The sequence below is a fragment of the Drosophila persimilis genome, unplaced genomic scaffold (genome assembly GCF_003286085.1).
Source record: "Drosophila persimilis strain 14011-0111.01,24,50 unplaced genomic scaffold, DperRS2 tig00000191-arrow-pilon, whole genome shotgun sequence".
NCBI lineage: Eukaryota > Metazoa > Arthropoda > Insecta > Diptera > Drosophilidae > Drosophila > Drosophila persimilis.
The window spans coordinates 5,877,267-5,896,153 of NW_020825298.1; the positions used below are offsets into that span (position 1 = coordinate 5,877,267).

Consider the following 18,887-nt stretch of genomic DNA (forward strand, 5'->3'; position numbering starts at 1 on the left):
GTCGAGTATTTTGAACCTTCCAGGCGCTGGCCTTGAACCTACTACTGTCGATCGGAACGGACAACGACGGTGGCGGCGACGTCTCGGCTCTGCTCTGCTCTGCCGAGTGTTTGCAAAACAGATACCCCACACACATACACACACGCAGAGCCCCTTATGAGTGGGGAGTTATAAAAACAACTTCAATTCAGTTTTATTTTGTTTTTTTTTTTGTACCCCGGCATAGGGTATTACAATTTGAACGATGGATGTAGGGACAATGGAAGGAAGCATATTCTCAGGGGTTTTTTTTTTAAATATAGTCCCAAAGCAGGAAATCTTTTAGAATGAAAGTCATATACATATATCATATATCTGCTATAGAACCGATCGATCTGCCAGGGTATCAAAAGCTTCGGCCCCCCCCGGTGGCCAGGCCTTATATTTTCTCATTCTCATTCTTGTTTTCATTCTCTTTTGTTCTTGTTCTTGGCGAGTGCAAGTGAGCCCACAGTTGTTGGTTTTGCCATTCACATTGGGGACGAGGCTCGTATTTGCCTGACCCCACACAACATTGCACGCACACACACACACACACATGCACGTTTTTATATGCATCTCATTATGTGTGTGTGTTGGAGTCTGTCGCAAGACCTTGAGATCGTTTCTTGGCGTGTTGGGACCCCTCACACTTTTTTCTCCGCTCCGCTCTGCTACCGCACCAGCCTCCCCCTAAACAGAGAAACAACTGTTTTTACACCCTGTACAGACATACCAGAACAAGTGTACCTGGTAACTTTTGTGGGGACAGATCCCTCATAAGCTACATCCATCCATCCATCTGTTGCAATTGAAGACCATAAGAGGTGGAGTAACCAAATATTTCTGAAGGAAAGACCGACCAGGGATGTGGTAGTCATAATTTAGAAGGTAGAGTGGTAGAGATATACCAAATTATCTATTGGAATGCAACCCTACCGGTTCATTCAGAAGAAGAAGCTAGTAATATGTAGTACGTTTTATCGTAACTGCTTCCAAATAGAGTTTTTTATCACCCAGAAAGTGTATGAAGCTCTTATCTAAAGTATTTGAAAAACTAGAGCCAAGAAATTGCTCAACTTTGTTCCACGTTTGTATCCACAAATATCCCATTGGGTGTCGCAAATATTAGCCTAGCCTACAATTAGCTAATTTTCCACTTATAAATCTAAGCATATGGTTTACGATTATAGCGTTTTGCCTTGCTCTGTGTGTTCTTGCTGTTACCGACTTCAATATTTGATTTTCTGCCAGCTTATCTGCACCCAGGGCCACGCCAGTTGGTTGCTCTGGGACTGGGTTTGGGCTACGGCTGTGGGTCCCTCTCTCTATGTACAGTCGATTACGAATGCATTCCGCTTATCACTCTCGATAAGTGCCACCAATTTGTATATGCATATGTAAATGTGTACATGTGGAGTGCAGCCGTCAGCTGTGGCCTTTGTTTCAATATTTATCGAGTCATTCTGTTTATATATGTACATTTGTATGTGTATGTGGGTGGTGGAAATAATTCTAGATTTGATAAATGACGGAGTTTCAGGATTTCAGTGAAGTGAGCGACCGATAAGCAGGCAAAAATTCATATACTGACGCTTTCTTTCCACCATGTTTGACCGATTCGCTACCCAGAATTCGGGTTCAAGGATGTTGAAACAAAACTGAACTGCGATTTCGGTTTTGTTTACGACTTCTACTATTGCATCACTTGGGTTCCATTTTGCGATTACATAGTATTTGCCTCTCTAATTGACGGTAATTGTTTCATTTCTGAGTCACATTTGAATCACGAAAACTGCACACAATAATCTTCAACCGATAATTCGTTTATAATCATCATTTCGTTTAGTCGTCAAGCCTTAAGTTTTGATGTTAAAAGTTGATCTGATGGGTGTGAAATATGTTATGTAATCGCTCTCAAAGTCAAGACTCATGCGTGAGCGGATTTTAAACGGCTAAATCGATTAAGCTAGATTTGCTAAGTGGTTATTAGCAGATTTATAGACATTCAAAATAAAATGTTAAATGAAGTTCTTTCAGAGAACTGAAATTCTTTAGTTTTCATATGTAAAAGATAAAAAGGAAGACGTACATTTTCGCATGCAGCTGCATGATGTATTCCGCATTATATAGGAAACATCATTTAATTAAGAAGATATATGTACATATGTATGTATGTATGTAACCCTGTGAAAAAGAGCACATACAATGCCCTGAATCTCTGCTGATTCGCGTCTTTATTTTGTATCCCCTTTGGCATCCTCTCATTTATGAGCTCTACATTGAGATTTATGGGTTCATTAACGACAAGTAAACAATTCTTTAAATCTTGAAAAAATAATAAATATATGCCTGACCAAATGTGGTTCTACTTTCATCTGTAAGGTATTTTATTACTACGTGCATGAAGATGATGTTCAGCCGTTTTTCATTCAGATCGGCACAACGTGACTCAGTCACTTATAGGAACTACCGGAAATTTGTCATCGATATTTAAGTATACTTTTATAAACGGTTCATTAAGCTCAAAAGTCGATTTGTGTGGAATAGAGGAATACACAACTTTCTTGGGGTTCTTACGTCAGAACAAAAAATACAATTTCTATTTTTCTATTTAGTCTGTGAGCTTAAAGTTATAAGCAATATTATGGAAAATAAAACTAATATTCATTGTGTGATTTAAGGGGTAAAACCTTTACCTGTAATCTATATTACATAGTGTTTCATGTAAATATGCAAATATACAACTATACATATAATATATATTCGTGTACAAGTTTACGTACATATGTATGTATGTACCTATGAACGATGGATTCCCCATCTCATTCTAGAATCAAGATTCCTCAGACGTTACAATCTGGTTTTCATACCCTCTGAAATGTATATGTAAATTCTGTTACACTCTCCCACACACACACACACACACACGTGTACACTTGCACTTGCTGTCTGTCTGTCTGGCTGGCCGTCTCATTCACTCTCCCTCTCTGCTCCTGTGAAACACTTGTCTGGCTCTCTCTCTCTTTCTGTTCCTGTCTGCGCTTTCTGGTGGGGGGGGGAGGGAGTCTGTTTGCTTGTAAATATCCGTTATATGCGAGTTGTTCTCGAATATGTACGAGAGGAGAGAGTGTGTGCATACTTGTGCGATGAAACAAAGAAACAACTTTTCTGTTGCACTGTTTGTTGCGAATACATATATATGTATGTGTGCTGTGGCCGCCAACGCAACGCCGCGTCGTAGTTGTAATTGTTCTCGCTGTTTTTGTCGCTGTCAAGTCCAAGCCGTCAGACGACTTCCGCGTGCAAAAACGCGCGTAATCTCTCCATAGACGCAACACCCAGACATCAGAAGTTCTATATGCGCTCTAATGGCGCTGCTCTCACTCTCTCTCTCTCTCGAGACAGGGAGACGCACCTGCACTTGTTTTAGTAGTTGGTTCGTTGTTTGTTTGCTTAGTGATTCGCTTTTATCTCAAGCACCGCGTAAAGTTTAAGGTTTATGAATGAAACGCAGATACAACTACAGAAACAGCTACAACAAACACGACACAAAACTGCAAATAATCGAGTGAATGCCTCTATTAAACGTCCCAGCAAGGGCAACGGGGAGTGTCGTCAGTCTGTGGCGTGAGTCAGTGGCGTGCTCGTGATAATCATCGCGACCGACGCGAAGAAAGACTGACAAGGAGAGCAGACAGAGAGTGAGAGAGAGAGATCAGAGTTGAGAGCGGCGCCGAAAATTCAGCGATAGGCTTTTGGTACCCTGTGTTGTTAGGGTACATTAGGCTAGCATCGTTATTTGCCTAAGGCCTTTCCTTTAACAAACAATAATATTAGAGCTATTGGTTTACCGAAATATAAAGTTTCCGACTCTAGAAAGAATGTCTTCATCAGTCAACGGAGAGCAAAAATTAATATCTTTCCTGGACAGCTGACCTATCTATATACATATTAGGGTTTTATGCACACAGTATTATTGGAACTTTTATAAAATATTTGATTATGTGATATATGTGTCCCTGCTACGTTAACCAAATATAGAGTATTTCTTGTGTGTACTACTTGTCTTTTTGCTTACTTGTTTTTGTTGGAAGAAATGTTTTGGCTTTTTGTTTTGATCGCGACGTTTTCGGTTGTTTCTTTTTATATTTGTTCCGGTCTCACGTGTTGTTGTTTATTGGGTTATTGCATATATTATATGCACAAATATATACATATAGTATGTAAAAACTATATATGGGGTTTATTTGCGTCTCTTTTAATTTACATTCACACATACGTCAACGTATGCATTACATACGTACAGACATACATTGTACATACATACATACATATATGTATGAAGAATTGCATATTTTCAATTTCATTAATTGCGCCACAAATTACAAAAGAAATTACCGAAAAGGCTAAAAGGCGCGGCACCGCACATTGCGCAGCAGTTCAGTTATGAAATTCTTGGCGTCGCCGCTGGCCGCGACTTTCGTCGTTGGGTTTTTGGCCTTTTGTTTTTGAGATTTCACTTTTCGCTAGAATTTTCGAAGCAGACTTTAGTTTGTTTGTTTTTTTTTGTGGTTGTGGTTGTTGTTGTTGTTGTTGCCGCAGCGCCAAACCAATCGAAAATGAAATTGTTGCAGGCCGGTCGCAGTCGCAGCCGCAGCGCCGCTGCAGTCATCGCAGTCGACGTCAACGTTGCAGCAGCAGCGTACTCAAATGTTCTAAGAGAGAGAGAGAGAGCGGGAGAACAAAACGATCGAGAGCGAGCAAGTTTGAGCAAAGGAGAGCCAGACACAGAAGGCGCAGCTGTTGAAGCCTTTGGCGCATCGTAATTCTTCAAGCAGTACGAGGACAGACGACCCCTCTATACATACCCCCTCCACCCACACGATTTACATTGTCACGGGCGAACAAGTTCAATGCTAAGCTACAGCATGTTGGCCATCGAACATGTTCGCGTTGCATGCTGCGGTTCGGCTCGCTGCTCTGTCGTACGACCCAGTTTATTCTTTGTTGCCGTTGCTTTTTTTTAACGCTGTTGTTTGTTGTTGCTGCTTTTGGTGTTCCCATCTCTTACCGTTGTTTGGTGTTCGTGTTCTTTAACGGGGGCCCCGCTTTCTCTTTTTATTTTGGCCAAGTCAATTGATATGCTGCGCTATGTTTTGATGTTTGATGTTGGGAGTCAGTCGCGGCAAACTAGCCCTCCTCCTCCCCCTCTTTTGTCGATCGTTCTCAAATCGTGCTTGATCTTAGCTTCAACCCGAAATCGAATACCAATTCATGTTCGCTATAATGGTTGAGGGCCCCAACACGAACGAGCAGACACAGCTTTCCATGAGTCAGGATTATTCACAGACATACAAATTTATAGATGTGTGTTCTTCTTCAAACCTCTCCATCCATACACTAGGTCCCATATTTAATCGTACACCCACATCAAATACGCCTAAATTCTGATAATAGTTATTTATCAAGTACGTTAGTACCAGGGCACTCGACGTATTCTCCGATTAGTAAACTAGGGCTTTGAAAAATATTCTTATTTGTCTTAAAATTTAAAACAATTTTGTACATTTAATTTCCCTTTAAAGAATGTTTTACGCTTTTTTTTCGAATACCATAACATTCTCAGTTATTATTACTTTTCCTGATTTTCACAGAATTTAACTATTATTAAATTATCAGATAAATGCATTACGAGTATAGTAATAGAATCTGTTGCGTATGCCAACGACACGCCAAGTGAAAGACGAACGAACTTTTCTCTTAGGGGGGGCGGGTGTACGAGTAAATGCTGGGCAGAGTGTACGTGCACGCACACATTTGCTAGTTTCGCATCGTCCTTTATTGCGATGTTAAACTTTTCAAGGTTAAGTCTTTGGCTGGCGTCGACGGCGAGCAATGACATTTGGTCATGGTGTGGGCAAGGAGGAGGAGGAGGAGCGATGGGTAGGGTAGTGTAGGGCAGGGAAGGCAAAAGAGGGACCAGAAACATCACACGCCACGCACACAGACGCAACAAACAGTTCGTTCACTTGCCGGGAACTCCTTCTCTCTCTCTCTGCGTTCTCTTATTTTTGACCCAAGCGTCTGCCGCAATTCCTGTGCGACCACAGTGGTTCGGAGCTGTAAATTATATACACATAATTAATAAAAGATCTAAAAATGTGCCAAAAATTAACAACTAAATTCTGTGTCATTTAGTAAGGAAGACGTTTCAATAAGGTTGCATCGTATTTTACAGTCAAACTTCCTGAAAGCTAACATTCCAACTACGAATTTTCTGAAACCTGCACATTTGAAGCCACTGTGCCCACTCTCTCTCTCTCTCTCTCTCTCTCTCTCTCTCGTTCTATTCGGCTCTCCCAATTCCCTTTCCTTTCCTCCCGATAATAGTCTGCTCTGCCCGTCTGGATATTATTGCTCACGTTCTCCCTGCCGGCTGCACGCTACGCTTTTCGGCTCTACAGTTTTCGAGCATCGTTCTGCCTTCGAGCAAGGACAATGCCGTTGCATACGTGATCGAACAAGTCGCAAAGGCCGCTAAGCAGAAGACGAAATTTCATTAGCATGGCCCGAGCTTACATAAGGCCGAGCACAGGAGAGCGGCAGGAAGAGGTCTCAGCAGCGCTGCCTGTTTGTGTGCGTTTGTGTGTGTGCAGGGGCGTCGTCTGCTGTTGCTCAGTGAAAGGGAAAGGTTATTAGACTCGTCCTGCGGAGATGGTGGGGGCCCAGACATTGGCCGCTGCTGCTGCCTCTGCTGCTCCTTATTGTTATAATAACCTTTCGGTTTTCTGTTTTCGCTTTTCGGTTTTGGCGGAGGGATTTGTCGACGGAAGAGCATGGCATGGATGGTTGGATGGACGGACGTGGAAGGGGGATCCAGGACAGCATCTTGCGTGGGAGGATAACAGGAGTGACTCGCACAGATAGGAGCAGAGTCACGAGGCGAGCCACGAGCAGGTCCCCGAAGGCGGAGGTCGGGCCCCAATACAGTGCAATGACAGTCGTCGACGTAGGTCGGCCGCATTACGAAGGCTCCCTCCCACTCGCTGTCACTTTCTTCCTCTCCCTCTATCTCTCTCTGTCTCTCTGGGATGGAGGAGCCGACGAACTCTCGGCCCAGTCAAAGGCTCAACATTTGTATTTTTTTTGGTATATCACGGGCATTGACATTCACTTCAGAAACCTCCAGGCTGGCGTCAGCAAATGGCGTCTTTAGTTGAATGCACGAGGCGGCAGCACGCAGTAAGGTCACAGGGCATGGACCCGTGTCCCGGTCACAGGCCTCTAGGCCATAGCCACTGAAATCGAGTATTAGATAAACACCGAGTGCGGGAATAATTTCCAAAAAATCTACGAAAATAGAAAACCCAAGAAGAACTTTGCGTATTTGAGTGTAATTAATCCGCAAATTCAGTGGAAATCTTCTTAAAATTACGAATGTTTTCTGAACCGCATTAGCCTTTAAGATTTTTTGGAAGAACTTTCAGGAGCACTTTACGTTTTCCGAATTAAAGCGAACAATTTATTTCCATCAATTTGTTCAGAAAAAAACGGATGTTTGTTTTACAACTATTGTGGGGGTCCGTGATTTTTTGAGACTCTTTTTTCCAAATCCAGCTGCTTAATCGTTTTATGAGTTTTTCAGAGTTTGGTTTATTCTTGAAAAAAAATTCAAAAGAGATAATGTACATAATAATGAAGTGATACAACTTCAAGTAGTTAAATTAGTACAATATAATCTCTGTTTCCGTAGGGATTACACACACATTTCAATATCTACTGTGACAATGGTGCCAAGAAATTGATTGTGCTTTTATCAAATTGGTATTTGTCGGTGGGCGTCATCTACCGAATTAGTTTGATTATAGGGATACGATCAACTCCCAATGTCATTCAAGGTAATGACTCACAAGTGGATTATTAAATTGAAATAGGTCATTGAAATGATCGATTTGGAAACAAAAATATAAGTTTTGCATCGAAAATATTACGAGTAGATTATATTTATAGACATATTTTCTTAACTTTAGCAGGGATATTAATGTTTTGCACCCAACAGATATTGCATTTACATCCTTTTGAATGAATGTGTTAAAAAAAATTTTTTGTAAACAAGTTGCATCTCTTTCAGGATCCACTAAGACACAGGGAATGGCTAATACGAGGCTATCCTCGAGATAGAGAGAGTAAATACGACTACGACTAGGGAAATGTATGCCCAAGGAGAACTACAATTTTTATGAATATGAAATAAAAAATCTTCTGGAAGGATCCAATGCTCAAGAGTTTCTGAGGTCAAGTGCACTTTCATATACAGTGCCGGCACAGCAAAAGCTTTTCAGTTTATTGCTGTTTTAAAGAGATTTTCCACAAATATTTTCCTTGTAATAAATGGTAGAATTACAAGAACATTAAGAACTAATTTAACCAATAACAAAAAATGTAAAAAATAATTCTTTCAAATTGCGCCTATGAAAATTTGCAAAAAAGAATAAAGGTAATTTATCTATAAAGAATTGCAATGGAAAAGCTCCTAAAACATCTGTTAACTGAAAAGTAATTGCTATGCTAACACTTATGTCCGGCACTGTATGTAGTACACGTACAATCTATGTATAATCTCCCACAAATTCTTGTAAAGAGTTTCTCTAGTCAAATTTCCCAAAGACGAATTGCAAAAGACACAAATTCGGTTTGGTTTTCCTAACAGAAGAGAGAAAATGCTGGCAAAGATTTTATGAGGTCAAAACTCATTACAGTTGTGGCAGGCACGCTGTTGCATAGTGGTGCTGCTGCTGCACGTTAGCCCCGATTTGGCGAGTGGGAAAAAGAAAAGCTGCAGCAGCAGAGCCAGTGGCTGTAGCAGCAGCAGTGGCAGTGGCAGTGGCAGCATCGGCCCATGACAGTTGCAGTTGCAACTTTCTAATGCGGCAACAGGCAAACAGGCGATGTGCCGCAGCAGCAACTCAAAACGGATGTGGATCGTGGGGCGCATTATGTGTGCCACAATGCAACAGCAACAACAGCAGCAGCATGCAACCATCTAGCAAGAGCAAGAAAGAAAAACGAATTTCTCCAAACTGCTTTCCACTGCAAATTACTTAACTATTTTCCCAGTTTTCGCTTTGTCGTGCAATTTGCAAAGCAGTGGTTGTTGCATGTTGTTGCATATTAGCCAGAGAGCCAGAGCCAGCGCCAGAGCTAGAGCTGGAGCCACAGCCACAGCCAGTGCCATGCCCACAACAAAAAAAGGGGCAGGCAACATGAGAAACAAGCTTGCAACCAACGGCAGTGAAAAGTTGGTCATGACAATCAAATGGCAAACAACGTGCAACATTCAAGGGGAGAGTATCTGTGTGAAGTGCATCTCTCTGGGTATAGGTGTGTATCTATGTGTGCGCACTGATGCATTCCGCCTGCTGCAACTGCAACTGCAATTTAGGTGAGCCTAGGGTCCCCTCTCTCCCTACTCAACCCTAGCCAAAGACCGACCCTCGCCATCCATTGGTTCCTCACTTGACACGGCACTGCAAAGTGGGGGGCGGGGGGGAGAGCGAGTGGTGTGGAAAGGACTGGAGGGACCCGTGGCACAAAGAACTCCACTTAGTCACTGGATGACTAACCGACTGGCTCGACCCTAAATTCCCAAATGAGTCAGGGTCTTCAGCTTTTGGCCCAGACATTAACGTACCGCAGACAGATGTAAAGTTTGAACACGTTCTTTTTGGGAAATGCAATCAATGGGATGGAAAAAAGTCATCATCATAGATGGGTTTGCACATGAGGAATGTGTCAGAAAATTATAAAAATTTACGATAAGTTAAAGCTTTCTAAAACACTTAAAAATAAATAAAAAAGGAATGTAATATAAAAGATGGATCCACCCAACGAATTTGTCAGAAATTATACAAATTAAGGAGTACTTAGAGCTTTCCTAAGCCACTAACAATAATAAATATGTATGTACTAAAAAAAAAAAAAAAAAAAAAATAAATAAAATATTTGCAGGCATTTGCTCTTGGTAGTATTTAAGACTAAAAATAGTAGATCGAAAATATTTAATGTTAATGTTTAAATTTAACTTCTGAAAATATATTGAAGCACTTTAGGAGACCTAACAATATATACCTAATATACATATGTACTTTGTAGTTATATGAAAATAGTTGGAAATTGTTTCTTGAAATATTTAATGTTAAAGAATCTTTCTATAATAATAAATAATAAACCCAGACTGAATATATTTCCTGTTTCGAGTACTACATACATAGGTATACAAAACACAACTTTTACTGCTTTGAATTACCAAAAAATATATGTTCAAAGAAGGAAAGATATTTTAGTAAAATGATAGTTTCCTTAAAAATTGCATTTATCAAAAAAATTATTTCTACTTGGGGAAATCGTTTAATCCGTTTAAGCCACTTGCATTTGACCAACTTAATTGTCAAGACATATGTACATATGTACACATACGTATTTAAGTGCCGGAGCCATAAACGCGCAGCCCCCCCATGTTCAATATGTTCAGTCTGGCTGGATCGGAACGCTGCGCCAGTACTTCTTCCAGCGAGGACTGATCCATGAAAACCATCAGAATCAACACGTGTCTTCTGTCCCCAGGCCTAGAACGTGGTAAACGCTTTGGATTCGGACCAAACTCCTACCATCAGTCCATCAGTCCATGCTGAGTGGCCTGCTAAAGAAAGTGTTTTAGAAATGATCCGTCGAGACGTGTTGAATGACAGCCAGGTCATACTCACCTGCCACGTTGAGTGGGTTCAACAGGAAGAAGTTCCTTTCGAGATCGGTCAAGATGGATGTTAAGTTGGTCGTTTATCAGATTCCCGCGGCATTTGAATCTCCTTTTCCGGTAGTACTTCCAGTATTTCTATTGAACCGTTCTTGTCGCTGCTCTCCGCTTCCTACACGTGTGAGGAAAGATTATTTACATTAGCACTCAAGTAACTATTTGTATTTGAATATTCTTATCTGGATTTTGGAATACCAATTGGATATTTGGACTTAAGGTGATCTTTGGCATCCACTGGGAAAGCCTCGTGGCTTACCTTCTCGAGGTCGGACTGCATCCGCTACTCCTTCTGGAGGGCTCCTGCTGGACTAGGGCTTTGAGTGCGTCTTCTTGCTGATTTTAGTAAGGCAGCGGAGGCGGTTGTCCCGGTTGTTGAGGCAGACCTTCGCTGCCCGATTGCTCCATTGGGGGCTTCAGACTGTGCTCCAGACGTCCACCAGAAAGAGACTAAAATCGCCGGATCGCAGTCTGTTGGTGGACTGAGACTGCTCGCATTTGCGCTTCATCGTCCGATGCTCCTTGTCGTCGAGTGTCCTGCAGGCGCAACATATCGCTCTTCATCCTCTCCGCCATTCGATTGATGCCGCGCCACCTTCCTGTGCCCCTGATGATCGTGTATGGAATGGCCAGATTGCAAAGCATTGATCATTTTCCTGGCCTAGCACCAGGAAACACCAGTTGATGATGATGATTTTCTTGAATCAGGGACACTGGGAAAAGACGTGGCGCAGTGTTTCGAGCCTTCCAGTTTGACCAAATTAAACATGGAGGTTGTGGCGGATGTGGCTGGTTACCCTTGAAATTGGTTCCTCGGGACGGGGAACAGAGCCGCGCCTCAGATGATCGAGTCACCTCCCCTCCTGGTTGGAGCTGACCACCTCGCCGGAAGTCTGGTGGAATAAATAAGGATATAAAATCGGAGGTAAAACTTTTGTGAATTAATTTTCTTACCGATTCCAACAATTTTCCTGACAAGTATCGAAGTGTTGAGAATAAACAGTGTTGTGAAGTTCTGTACTGTGTTGATCTAACAGCTGAAGCCTGGCAGCTTGTGGCTGTGTTACTGTGTTTCACAATTGCAACTATGTACTATGTAGTTTTATGAAAATAATTGGAAATTGTTTCTTGAAATATTTAATAATAAAGAATCTTTCTATAATAATAAATAATAAACCCAGACTGAATATATTTCCTGTTTCGAGTACTACATACATAGGTATACAAAACATAGCTTTTACTGCTTTGAATTACCAAAAAATATATGTTCAAAGAAAGAAAGATATTTTAGTAAAATGATAGAGTTTCCTTAAAAATTGCATTTATCAAACAAATTATTTCTCCTTGGTGAAATTGTTTAATCCCAATAAATCCGTTTAAGCCACTTGCATTTGACCAACTTAATTGTCAAGTAATACATATGTACACATACATACGTATTTAAGTGCAATTAATTGTAGAAACTCTCCTCCTTAGCTGGGATTAAGATTAAGTGCACTGAAAAAAAAATATATTTGTTGACCAAAAAGCCTTGATTTTAAGGATTCTAATTTTTTTTTTATATAATAATGTCAAAAAGCGAGGATATTAATTTATGAAATCTGCTTTAATATGTAATTAATTGTAAATACTAGTATTCAGTTAATTTAATTTCTAGCTAATATTATTTTCAAGCCATTCTAATGATATACACTGATATTTTTCTTTTCTTCCAGTGTATACCGCTAGCCCCTTTAATTGGAAAGAAGTTAAGTGTCTCCCCCGAGATAGCTTTTATCATGATCTATTAATTTTATTCCCTCTTTCTAATTCTATTTTATATATTTCCCTCTTTCTAATTCTATTTTATATATTTTTTCTGTTGGCTTGTTTGTGGGTTCAGCCCACTTTTCGATGGGCGATTGAGATCTGTAGCCGCAGTCCCAGTCCCGTCCCAGTGGATCGTGCCCCAGTGATCTAATAAACACCGCATTGTCATTCGCTTCGCTTGGCATCTCTCTGCCACACGGCAAAACAAAACATACAGACACACTCGTAGATACAGATATAGAGAAAGAGACAACTTCATTTGTCACTCAATGCCCAAAGCCCGAACTGGGACACCATTCATTAATTTATCGCATGCAAAACAATCCGCCAAATACATACAAATACACATAATGTGTATCTGTGTGTGTGTGTGTGTGTTTGTGGCAGCTGCAATCGGCACACAAAAAATAGAAAGTTTTTCTTCGTTTCGCACTGCATTTGCTGCAATTTTCTCTTTGCAATTTGATTAAATAAAAATATTGTGTAAAAGCCAAAGCCGTGCCAGTGTTGTGGCAGTGACGCTGGCAGCGCAACTTTCCAACTGCTGGCTGGCTTTGGAGCTGGCTGCCACGACTTCTAAGTCGGTTACTAGATGCAATAATAATTGCATTTGTCCCACTTTACTTTCACTTGGCCAACGTGCGGCAAATGCAACAAGCAACGAGCAACAAGCGACAGGCGCAGCAGGCAACAGGCAGCGGCGCAGGCGTCGACTTTGACTTTGCTTGTGCTTGTTGCATCTCTCTCTCTCTCTCTCTCTCTCTCTCTGTGTGTGTTGCATGAAAAGCTAGCTGCAACTTTTTCCAGTCGCTTGGTGGAAATTGTTTGCCGTTTGGCTCTGACTGGCAAAAAGGAAAAGTGGGTCAAGCGCACCATTGTTGCACTCGTCGTTAGATGCGATGCTGTCGCTGTGTTGCTGCTGCTGCTGCTGCCGCTGCTGTTACTTGTTGCATGCCACCCCACTTAATTGACAATTGACTGCCACAGAGCCCACAGAGTTTTGCTGTGGCATTTGATTTATGAAATTGGGTTAAAGCTGCTTTCCTTTTTCATACCCTGGCGGCCCAGGCACTGGTACAGGCTCAGGCACAGGCACACGGGTATTCTAATTTGGAGACGCACAAAGAAGGAAACGAAACATTTGCAGTCCTTTCACACACTTTTATGCCTTTTAGGTATCTGCCGAGTGAAACATAGTAGTTGTAGGTGTAGAAGGAGCCGGAGCCATAAACGCGCAGCCCCCCCATGTTCAATATGTTCAATCTGGCTGGATCGGAACGATGCGCCAGTACTTCTTCCAGCGAGGACTGATCCAGGAACACCATCAACATCAACAAGTGTCTTCTGTCCCCAGGCCTAGAACGTGGTCAACGCTTTGGATTCGGACCAAACTCCTACCATCAGTCCATCAGTCCATCAGTCCATGCTGATGCTTCTTCCAATGAAAAACAAGCCACTTTTAGCTAGTGACCAACGGAACATGAAGAGTGGCCTGCTAAAGAATGTGTTTTAGAAATGATCCGTCGAGACGTGTTGAATGACAGCCAGGTCATACTCACCGGCCACGTCGAGTGGGTTCAACAGGAAGAAGTTCCTTTCGAGATCGGTCAAGATGGATGTTAAGTTGGTCGTTAATCAGATTCCCGCGGCATAAGCCGCGGCAGTTGCCACTTTCGCCACCGGCATTGCCAGTGGAGATGGCAGTCCCTGCGGCATTTGCATCTCCTTTTCCCGCGAACATATTTCTGGGCCTTCTCGAGGTCGGACTGCATCCGCTACTCCTTCTGGAAGGCTCCTGCTCGACTAGGGCTTTGAATGCGTCTTCTTGCTGATTTTAGTAAGGCAGCGGAGGCGGTTGTCCCGGTTGTTGAGGCAGACCTTCTGCTGGAGATCGGCTAGTCAACTAAATTGGGCGGTAGTCGCTGCCCGATCCTCCATTGGGGGGTTCAGACTGTGCTCCAGACGTCCACCAGAAAGAGACTTAAATCCGGATCGCTGTCTGTTGGTGGACTGAGACTGCTCGCATTTGCGCTTCATCGTTCGATGCTGCTTGTCGTGGAGGGTCCTGCAGGCGCAACATGTCGCTCTTCATCCTCTCCGCCATTCGATTGATGCCGCGCCACCTTCCTGTGCCCCTGATGATCGTGTATGGAATGGCCAGATTGCAAAGCATTGATCAATTTCCAGGCCTAGCACCAGGAAACACCAGTTGATGATGATGATCTTCTTGAATCAGGGACACTGGGAAAAGACGTGGCGCAGTGTTTCGAGCCTTCTAGTGTGACCAAATTTAACATGGAGGTTGTGGCGGATGTGGCTGGTTACCCTTGAAATTGGTTCCTCGGGACGAGGAACAGAGCCGCGCCTCAGATGATCGAGTCACCTCCCCTCCTGGTTGGAGCTGACCACCTCGCCGGAAGTCTGGTGGAATAAATAAGGATATAAAATAGGAGGTAAAACTTTTGTGAATTAATTTTCTTACCGATTCCAACAATTTTCCTGACAAGTATCGAAGTGTTGAAAATAAACAGTGTTGTGAAGTTCTGTACTGTGTTGATCTAACAGCTGAAGCCTGGCAGCTTGTGGCTGTGTTACTGTGTTTCACAATTGCTACTATGTACTATGTAGTTTTATGAAAATAATTGGAAATTGTTTCTTGAAATATTTAATAATAAAGAATCTTTCTATAATAATAAATAATAAACCCAGACTGAATATATTTCCTGTTTCGAGTACTACATACATAGGTATACAAAACACAACTTTTACTGCTTTGAATTACCAAAAAATATATGTTCAAAGAAGGAAAGATATTTTAGTAAAATGATAGTTTCCTTAAAAATTGCATTTATCAAAAAAATTATTTCTACTTGGGGAAATCGTTTAATCCGTTTAAGCCACTTGCATTTGACCAACTTAATTGTCAAGACATATGTACATATGTACACATACGTATTTAAGTGCCGGAGCCATAAACGCGCAGCCCCCCCATGTTCAATATGTTCAGTCTGGCTGGATCGGAACGCTGCGCCAGTACTTCTTCCAGCGAGGACTGATCCATGAAAACCATCAGAATCAACACGTGTCTTCTGTCCCCAGGCCTAGAACGTGGTAAACGCTTTGGATTCGGACCAAACTCCTACCATCAGTCCATCAGTCCATGCTGAGTGGCCTGCTAAAGAAAGTGTTTTAGAAATGATCCGTCAAGACGCGTTGAATGACAACCAGGTCATACTCACCGGCCACGTTGAGTGGGTTCAACAGGAAGAAGTTCCTTTCGAGATCGGTCAAGATGGATGTTAAGTTGGTCGTTTATCAGATTCCCGCGGCATTTGAATCTCCTTTTCCGGTAGTACTTCCAGTATTTCTATTGAACCGTTCTTGTCGCTGCTCTCCGCTTCCTACACGTGTGAGGAAAGATTATTTACATTAGCACTCAAGTAACTATTTGTATTTGAATATTCTTATCTGGATTTTGGAATACCAATTGGATATTTGGACTTAAGGTGATCTTTGGCATCCACTGGGAAAGCCTCGTGGCTTACCTTCTCGAGGTCGGACTGCATCCGCTACTCCTTCTGGAGGGCTCCTGCTGGACTAGGGCTTTGAGTGCGTCTTCTTGCTGATTTTAGTAAGGCAGCGGAGGCGGTTGTCCCGGTTGTTGAGGCAGACCTTCGCTGCCCGATTGCTCCATTGGGGGCTTCAGACTGTGCTCCAGACGTCCACCAGAAAGAGACTAAAATCGCCGGATCGCAGTCTGTTGGTGGACTGAGACTGCTCGCATTTGCGCTTCATCGTCCGATGCTCCTTGTCGTGGAGTGTCCTGCAGGCGCAACATATCGCTCTTCATCCTCTCCGCCATTCGATTGATGCCGCGCCACCTTCCTGTGCCCCTGATGATCGTGTATGGAATGGCCAGATTGCAAAGCATTGATCATTTTCCTGGCCTAGCACCAGGAAACACCAGTTGATTATGATGATCTTCTTGAATCAGGGACACTGGGAAAAGACGTGGCGCAGTGTTTCGAGCCTTCCAGTTTGACCAAATCAAACATGGAGGTTGTGGCGGATGTGGCTGGTTACCCTTGAAATTGGTTCCTCGGGACGAGGAACAGAGCCGCGCCTCAGATGATGGAGTCACCTCCCCTCCTGGTTGGAGCTGACCACCTCGCCGGAAGTCTGGTGGAATAAATAAGGATATAAAATCGGAGGTAAAACTTTTTTGAATTAATTTTCTTACCGATTCCAACAATTTTCCTGACAAGTATCGAAGTGTTGAAAATAAACAGTGTTGTGAAGTTCTGCACTGTGTTGATCTAACAGCTGAAGCCTGGCAGCTTGAGGCTGTGTTACTGTGTTACACATATCAAATGCTGCAGTGCAAATTAGTGTTGTGTTGATCATGAGTGAGTGAACAAAAAAGAGTTGTTCACTTAAGTGAGCAACTGAACATGTTCCTTCCAAGCTGTTCTTTTTAGTTCACTTGTTCTTTGTTTTTCACTTGTTCTTTTTTGCTCACTTGTTCTTTGTTGTTCACTTGTTCTCTACTCACTTTTTGCGCCATTTTGCTCCTCAAAGGGCATATTGCGATCTGGCAGCGGTTGCTCATATTTGCGTTTACTTTACACTTTTTGTATTACCGGCAAAGCTGTTTACTCTTTCAAAAATTCAGTATGTCGCTAATTCGATAGTATATTGAAATTTGGAACCATCTGTGCATGAATAGTGAACAACTACGTGAGCAAGTGAGCAAGTGAGTAACTGAGCAATCTAAGAGAGCAAGTGAGCAATATGAGTGAGTTGACTCACTTACTAAAAAAGAACAAGTGAACATGTTCACCAAAATGAGCAAATGTTTACCCAACACTAGTGCAAATGGATACTTGAAGTCGCCTCAACACTACTTTATCTTTAACAGTTTCGGGAGAATTGTGAAACGAGTCAGTCACTATTGAAAATAGAAAAAAGTGGAAGCCGGTAACAAAATCTGTGCGGAATACAAAATAAACTTTAAATTTTAAATTTGTTTTCAGCCGTGATGCCGAGAAAGAAAAAAACCCCACCAGCCGCTAAGAAGACCCCAAAACCGACAGGGTCGGCCAACGATGTTGAAGATTGTGTAATTTGTATTCTGGAGATTTTAAATCCTTTCAAACTGCCCTGCGGGCACTCCTTTTGTACGGAATGTCTCGAATTTTCGGTCAATTCGAGAGCTGAAAATGAAGGTCCAACCATCTCGGGTAGAGCTGAAAATGAAACTCGAAGCGCCTGTCCATTGTGCCGTACTATATTTCGCACCGGTCCTCTGCTCCTCTACGCTAAAAGTCAAACAAAACCAAAACACGACTCCTAATACATACACAATACGGACTCTTAAGCGTCAGAACAGATTTTCACCACACTCCGCCTCATTTTGACGTTGAGCAACACTTTTTATATTCAACACTTCGTAGCTTCGAGAAAATTCTCAGAACAGCTGGCAAGAAAATAGTTAGTTTTGGTAAGAAAATGAGTGGACAAAATAAAAAGAATGTTGTTTGAAAAAAGGTTTGATTTCAGCCGTAATCTACTAAAAAATATGGCGACCAATAAGAAGGACAAGCCAGCTGAAGTTGAGGAAGAAACTAAGACGGGCAGCGCTGAAGACGTTTGCCCCATTTGCTGTGGTCCGATAGTGGTTCCCTTGGCATTGCCCTGCAAGCACACGTTCTGTAAGACTTGCATAAAATATCTGGTTAAACAGAGGTCTTACTATTTGGGTCAAATTTTTCCTGGTCCAGTCATGCGTTGTCCAGTGTGCCGCGAAATGTTTTGCTCAAAAAAATCTGTTGCCACTTCCCTCCAGCCACAGTTCTGAGCACATAAACACATACAAAGTACATATGTATGTATACTCACAAAAGCCAAATAAATTTTGATTAATAATTGTAAGCAGAGTGGTGTTTTTGTAGGGCTTTCCCGGTTCCCTTACCTGCCCATAAAGACAGAAGGACTGTGGGGCCATTTCCATTCCAGTTTGAAAGTGTGGGACTGGCCTGATATTTTTCAGATTTGATATCACCAAAACTAACCCGTAATCTCCTTTGGATCCACTGAAATCGAAAGAGACAACATAAGTAGACCCTACCGCCTTAGGGACCTAAGAGGACTGAGTTGCAATGGATTGATTGGATCGATTGGAAATAACAGCACTAACTATGTAAAAAAGATTTAATTTCAATGAAAACTCAGTTCCAACTCATCCAAC

The 18,887-nt window shown here is 42.2% G+C and overlaps 3 long non-coding RNA genes across 8 annotated transcripts; 1 reads left to right on the forward strand and 2 right to left on the reverse strand.

Annotated features, from left to right (window-relative positions):
• Positions 1–10,368: 10,368 nt before the first annotated feature.
• LOC113565809 lies at positions 10,369–15,184 on the reverse strand. Of its 5 annotated transcripts, XR_003408809.1 has the most exons (5): positions 15,123–15,184; positions 14,519–15,061; positions 11,091–11,217; positions 10,785–10,946; positions 10,369–10,720 (listed from the first exon to the last, which is right to left on the reverse strand). It is a non-coding gene; the product is annotated as an uncharacterized LOC113565809 (long non-coding RNA). The 5 variants fall into 5 exon arrangements; XR_003408808.1 differs by lacking the exons at positions 14,519–15,061; positions 15,123–15,184 and adding an exon at positions 11,786–11,831 and having other exon boundaries at positions 10,372–10,717; positions 11,091–11,724; XR_003408807.1 differs by lacking the exons at positions 14,519–15,061; positions 15,123–15,184 and adding an exon at positions 11,786–11,831 and having other exon boundaries at positions 10,372–10,720; positions 11,091–11,724.
• Positions 15,185–15,467: 283 nt separating this feature from the next.
• On the reverse strand, positions 15,468–16,942 carry LOC113565808. 2 transcript variants are annotated; one of them, XR_003408806.1, is made up of 4 exons: positions 16,881–16,942; positions 16,186–16,819; positions 15,880–16,041; positions 15,468–15,812 (listed from the first exon to the last, which is right to left on the reverse strand). It is a non-coding gene; the product is annotated as an uncharacterized LOC113565808 (long non-coding RNA). The 2 variants fall into 2 exon arrangements; XR_003408805.1 differs by having other exon boundaries at positions 15,468–15,815.
• Positions 16,943–17,566: 624 nt separating this feature from the next.
• Positions 17,567–18,541, forward strand: LOC113565810. Its single transcript, XR_003408812.1, has 3 exons — positions 17,567–17,617; positions 17,674–18,140; positions 18,200–18,541. It is a non-coding gene; the product is annotated as an uncharacterized LOC113565810 (long non-coding RNA).
• The last annotated feature ends 346 nt before the right edge of the window (positions 18,542–18,887 follow it).